The sequence below is a fragment of the Salvelinus namaycush genome, chromosome 34, assembly GCF_016432855.1.
Source record: "Salvelinus namaycush isolate Seneca chromosome 34, SaNama_1.0, whole genome shotgun sequence".
Classification (NCBI taxonomy): Eukaryota; Metazoa; Chordata; class Actinopteri; order Salmoniformes; family Salmonidae; genus Salvelinus; species Salvelinus namaycush.
Genome location: NC_052340.1, coordinates 22294506 through 22301269, shown reverse-complemented (window position 1 = coordinate 22301269; position 6764 = coordinate 22294506).

The window sequence follows — 6764 nt, the reverse complement described above, 5'->3', positions numbered from 1 at the left end:
GGGTATGAGTGAGGGGATTGGATTAGATAGGAGGGTAGGATAATACATATGTGGAGAGGGGGATGAGGAGAGAGAGGAGAGAGAGAGGAGAGAGAGAGGAGAGAGAGGAGAGAGAGAGAGGAGAGAGAGAGGAGAGAGAGAGGAGAGAGAGAGGAGAGAGAGAGAGAGAGAGAGGAGAGAGAGAGAGGTGAACTATCTCTCTCTCTATCTCTCTCTCTCTCTCTCTCTCTATCTCTCTCTCTCTCTCTCTCTCTCTCTCTCTCTCTCTCTCTCTCTCTCTCTCTCTCTCTCTCTCTCCTCTCTCTCCTCTCTCTCTCTCTCTCTCTCTCTCTCTCTGTCCTCTCTCTCTCTATATCTCTCTCTGTCCTCTCTCTCTCTCTCTCTCTCTCTCTCTCTCTCTCTCTCTCTCTCTCTCTCTCTCTCTCTCTCTCTCTCTCTCTCTCTCTCTCTCTCTCTCTCTCTCTCTCTCTCTCTCTCTCTCTCTCTCTCTGTCCTCTCTCTCTCTCTCTCTCTCTCTCTCTCTCTCTCTCTCTCTCTCTCTCTCTCTCTCTCTCTCTCTCTCTCTCTCTCTCTCTCTCTCTCTCTCTCTCTCCTCTCTCTCTCTCTCCTCTCTCTCTCTATCTCTCCTCTCACGCACTCCTCTCTCTCTCTATCTCTCTCCTCTCTCTCTCTCTCTCTCTCTCTCTCTCTCTCTCTCTCTCTCTCTCTCTCTCTCCTCTCTATATCTCTCTCCCTCTCTGTATGTCTCTTCTATCTACCACGTTCTCTGTCTTCCTCTCTGCCCCTAGCAGCATTGCTTTGTTCTACTTCTCTCTTGTGCCCCCCCCCCCTCCCCCCCTCCCACCCCCAAGAGTTCCGAGGTGTTTCTGCTCGAGGCACAGACCCCACACCATCCCACAATGCACTAGGGGACAACTGCTTCCTCTGCATGTGTGTGTGTATATGCCTGTATGTGTGTGTGGGTGTGAGGCAGACAGGCAGAGTAGGTGTGTGTGGGTGTGAGGCAGACAGGCAGAGTAGGTGTGTGTGTGTATGTGTGTGCATGCCAAGCTCGCCCTGGCCTCGTGTTGCCATGCCAACCTTTTAATTAACATAGTCCTAATCATTTCAGCACCATGAAGAATAGAGATAGGATAACATGACATATGAGTCTATCTAATGTTAAAGTCATTACATTTCATTTCTATTCCATTCTATTTATCCCTTCAGTAACCTTACCTGAATAGCAGAGTGATCATCATCATCATCATCATCATCATCATCGATACCATGCTCTTCATTCACTTAGTAACTGGGAGACAGGTATGTAAACACATCAGGAGGAAAGTCATTCAGTCACTTGTATAACTGTTTTTACCAATCCATTTGTCACTAAGTGTTGAACAGCAACCCGACCCACTAGATGGGATCACTGCCTCGCACTCTGAAGGACCTCAACCTCCCAGCATTATTACCACCTGCAACCTGCACCTGTTTCCTGCCAGGGATCTATAGTGACTCACGTTATCCCATCACACTGGCCCCTCCCACCTGTCACTCATCTCATGGTTCCAATCACCGTGGCAACAGCCAGGCAGGCTGCTAATGCTATCACGCTAACAGGATGTAACTAAAGAGTGAGTGGGTGCTGTAAGTGTGTTTATGTCCCTCCATTGTGGAAAGGAAGAGGAAGAGAGTGAGGCAGAGAGGGGAGAGAGAGAGAGAGACAGAGACGGTAGAGGACAGAGAGGGTAGAGGACAGACAGAGAGGGTAGGAGTCAGACAGAGAGGGTAGGAAACAGACAGAGAGGGTATGAGACAGACAGAGAGGGTATGAGACAGACAGAGAGGGTAGGAGACAGAGAGGGTAGGAGACAGAGAAGGTAGGAGACACAGAGAGGGTAGGAGACAGACAGAGAGGGTAGGAGACAGACAGAGAGGGTAGGAGACAGACAGAGAGGGTAGGAGACACAGAGAGGGTAGGAGACACAGAGAGGGTAGGAGACAGAGAGGGTAGGAGACACAGAGAGGGTAGGAGACAGACAGAGAGGGTAGGAGACACAGAGAGGATAGAAGACACAGAGAGGGTAGGAGACACAGAGAGGATAGGAGACAGACAGAGAGGGTAGGAAACAGACAGAGGGGGTATGAGACAGACAGAGAGGGTATGAGACAGACAGAGAGGGTAGGAGACAGACAGAGAGGGTAGGAAACAGAGAGGGTAGGAGACAGAGAGGGTAGGAGACACAGAGAGGGTAGGAGACAGACAGAGAGGGTAGGAGACACAGAGAGGGTAGGAGACACAGAGAGGGTAGGAGACAGAGAGGGTAGGAGACACAGAGAGGGTAGGAGACAGACAGAGAGAGGGTAGGAGACAGATAGCGAGGGTAGGAGACAGACAACGAGGGTAGGAGAAAGACAGCGAGGGTAGAAGACAGATAGAGAGGGTAGGAGACAGACAGCGAGGGTAGGAGACAGATAGCGAGGGTAGGAAACAGATAGCGAGGGTAGGACACAGACAGTGAGGGTAGGAGACAGACAGCGAGGGTAGGAGACAGACAGCGAGGGTAGGACACAGAGAGGGTAGGAGACAGACAACGAGGGTAGGAGACAGACAGCGAGGGTAGGAGACAGACAGCGAGGGTAGGAGACAGACAGCGAGGGTAGGAGACAGACAGCGAGGGTAGGAGACAGATAGCGAGGGTAGGAGACAGATAGCGAGGGTAGGAGGCAGATAGTGAGGGTAGGAGACAGATAGTGAGGGTAGGAGACAGATAGTGAGGGTAGGAGAAAGATAGTGAGGGTAGGAGACAGATAGTGAGGGTAGGAGACAGATAGTGAGGGTAGAAGACAGAGAGGGTAGGAGACAGAGAGGGTAGGAGTAGGAGAGGGTAGGAGACAGATAGTGAGGGTAGGAGACAGATAGAGAGGGTAGGAGACAGAGAGGGTAGGAGTCAGAGAGGGTAGGAGTCAGACAGCGAGGGTAGGAGACAGATAGCGAGGGTAGGAGCGGGACAGCGAGGGTAGGAGCCAGACAGTGAGGGTAGGAGACAGACAGTGAGGGTAGGAGACAGATAGCGAGGGTAGGAGACAGACAGCAAGGGTAGGAGACAGATAGCGAGGATAGGAGACAGATAGCGAGGGTAGGAGACAGACAGCGAGGGTAGGAGACAGACAGCGAGGGTAGGAGACAGAGAGGGTAGGAGACAGATATTGAGGGTAGGAGACAGTGAGGGTAGGAGACAGTGAGGGTAAGAGACAGAGAGGGTAGGAGACAGAGAGGGTAGGAGACAGAGATGGTAGGAGACAGATATTGAGGGTAGGAGACAGTGAGGGTAGGAGACAGTGAGGGTAGGAGACAGAGAGGGTAGGAGACAGGGAATCAATCTACTTAATGTGAAGATGTACAAACTATTTCTCTCTCCTTCACACACCATCCCAGTCACTCCTCAGTAACCATCCAACCTGTCAAACTCACCAGAGTTGATTCTAATTACGCTTGTTAATTGAATATCAGCGTTCGTTAGCCTCGCTCTGTGAAAATGGGTGATATTCCCAAATTAAAGATTGTTCCAGGTTGGCACATTTCTGTCCGATGCTCCAAACAGGGGTGGAAGCTTTGGATTCCCCCATGAAACCTTCACACATTCCATTTAACTCGGTATAATTGCATTACGTCTATATACACACACACACACACACACACACACACACACACACACACACACACACACACACACACACACACACACACACACACACACACACACACACACACACACACACATACACACACACACACACACACAGACTCTTGCGTACACCTGTGTGTGTGTTTGCAGTCTGTTAGTATTGATTCCCTCTCTCCCACCGTCCCTCGTGGCGTCAGCCAGCTACAAACCCAGTAATGAATAGTACTGTTGAGATTAAGGTCCAAAACACCACATACACGTGCACGCACACACACATACACACTTTCAGAGTAGCCTATACTGTAGTGTTGGTATATGCAGAAAGAGAGAGAGAGTGAGACCGAGAGAGAGAAAGAGTGTGTGTGTGTGCAGGGTTGGGTAGGTTACTTTCTAAATGTAATCCATTCCAGTTACTAGTTACCTGTCCAAAAACTTTACTTTTGGATTACCCAAACTCAGTAACGTGATCTGATTACTTTCAGTTACTTTTGGAAAACTTTCCCCTGAAGAGGCATTAGAAGATACAAATTATCATCAAATACATTTGTTGTGTCATCATACTAGTCTCTGTCATCATAGTGGCCTCTGACATCATAGTGGCCTCTGACATCATAGTGGCCTCTGACATCATAGTGGCCTCTGACATCATAGTGGCCTCTGACATCATGGTGGTCTCTGTCATCATAGTAGTCTCTGACATCATAGTGGTCTCTGACATCATAGTGGCCTCTGACATCATAGTGGTCTCTGACATCATAGTGGCCTCTGACATCATAGTGGCCTCTGACATCATAGTGGCCTCTGACATCATGGTTGTCTCTGTCATCATAGTAGTCTCTGACATCATAGTGGCCTCTGACATCATAGTGGTCTCTGACATCATAGTGGCCTCTGACATCATAGTGGCCTCTGACATCATGGTGGTCTCTGTCATCATAGTAGTCTCTGACATCATAGTGGCCTCTGACATCATAGTGGCCTCTGACATCATGGTGGTCTCTGACATCATAGTGGCCTCTGACATCATAGTGGCCTCTGACATCATGGTGGTCTCTGTCATCATAGTAGTCTCTGACATCATAGTGGCCTCTGACATCATAGTGGCCTCTGACATCATGGTGGTCTCTGTCATCATAGTGGTCTCTGACATCATGGTGGTCTCTGACATCATAATGCATCATTAATGCTGAATTGATGTAATTGAGAAAACAGATCAATGTATTTTTTGGCAAACATCCTTTCTGAATTTAAAAGTAATCAAAGAAGTAATCATCTAGTTATTTTTTAAGTACAGTGCCTTCGGAAAGTATTCAGACACCTTGACTTTTTCCACATTTTGTTAGGTTACAGCCTTATTCTAAAATGGATTTTAAAAAAACAACAATATTCCTCATCAATCTACACACAATACCCCATAATGACAAAGCAAAAACAGGTTTTTAGATTTTTTTGCTAAGAAAAAAAGAAAAAAAACTTAAATATCACATTTCCGTAAGTATTCAGACCCTTTACTCAGTACTTTGTTGAAGCACCATTGGCAGCGATTACAGCCTCGACTCTTCTTGGGTATGATGCCACAAGCTTGGCACACCTGTATTTGTGGAGTTTCTCCCATTCTTCTCTGCATATCCTCTCAAGCTCTGTCAGGTTGGATGGGGAGCGTTGGTACACAGCTATTTTCAGTTCTCTCCAGAGATGTTCAATCGGGTTCAAGTCCGGGCTCGGCTGTCATGTGCCTTTTACTGAGGAGTGGCTTCCGTCTGGCCACTCTACCATAAAGGCCTGATTGGTGGAGTGTTGCAGAAATGGTTGTCCTTCTGGAAGGTTCTCCCATCTCCACAGAGGAACTCTAGAGCTTGTCAGAGGACCATTGGGGCTTGGTCACCTCCCTGACCAAGGCCCTTCTCCCCTGATTGCTCAGTTTGGCCGGGCAGCCAGCTCTAGAAAGAGTCTTGGGGGTTCCAAACTTCTTCCATTTAATAATGATGGATCCAGACTTCTTCCATTTAAGAATGATGGAGGCCACTGTGTTCTTGGGGACCTTCAATGCTGCAGAATTGTTTAGGTACCCTTCCCCAGATCTGTACCTCGACACAATCCTGTCTCAGAGCTCTACAAACAATTCCTTCGACCTGGTTTTTGTTCTGACATGCACTGTCAACTGTGGGACCTTATATAGACAGGTGTGTGCCTTTCAAAATCATATCCAATCAATTGAATTTACCACAATTTACCACAAATCAAGTTGTAGAAACATCTCAAGGATGATAATGGAAACAGGATGCACCTGAGCTCAATTTCGAGTCTCATAGCAAAGGGTCTGAATACTTATGTAAATAAGTTATTTCTGTTTTTTAATTTTAATACATTTGCAAAAATGACTGAAACCTGTTTTTGCTTTGTAATTATGGGTTATTGTGTCTATATTTCTGAGGATTTTTAATTTATTTAATCCATTTTAGAATAAGGCTGTTACGTAACAAAATGTGGAAAAAGTCAAGGGGTCTGAATACTTTCCAAAGGTACTGTATCTGTAATCTGATTACAATATTTTTGCTGGTAACGTAACCGATTACAGTTTAAAAAGAATGTAATCACATGACATGTAATCACTTCCTCCCCAACCCTGGGAATATGAGTTGTGTTTCTCAGTGTCTGTCAATGCTTTCTGCCTCGCTCTGGTCTGTTGTTATGGGTTTTCCTAAATGCTTCGTCACGCCACTAAATTGTCTCAGTGTGCATGTGTACTCCGTCAGTGTTTAGGTGTGTGTGTACAGTATGTGTGTGTGTTTGTGTTTCTACTCCCTGAGGAGTTACGGCTCATTGGGCTGCAGTGGATTCTGTGGTTCATTATAAATAAACTGGGGTTGCAAAGCTACCACTAGTTTACCAAAGTTAACGCAATCGTCAGCAGTTTGGGTAATTAACAGAAAATCTATGGCAATCTATCGTAACTTTTGTATTTTATACTTGAATAAATTTTAAATGTTGAAATGTATTCATAAATAGTATTCATTTATCTGAGTCCATATTGTCCATGAGTTTCTAGTAGATAGACCGTATGGTTCAAGCCTAATTAATGAAAAACAGCCA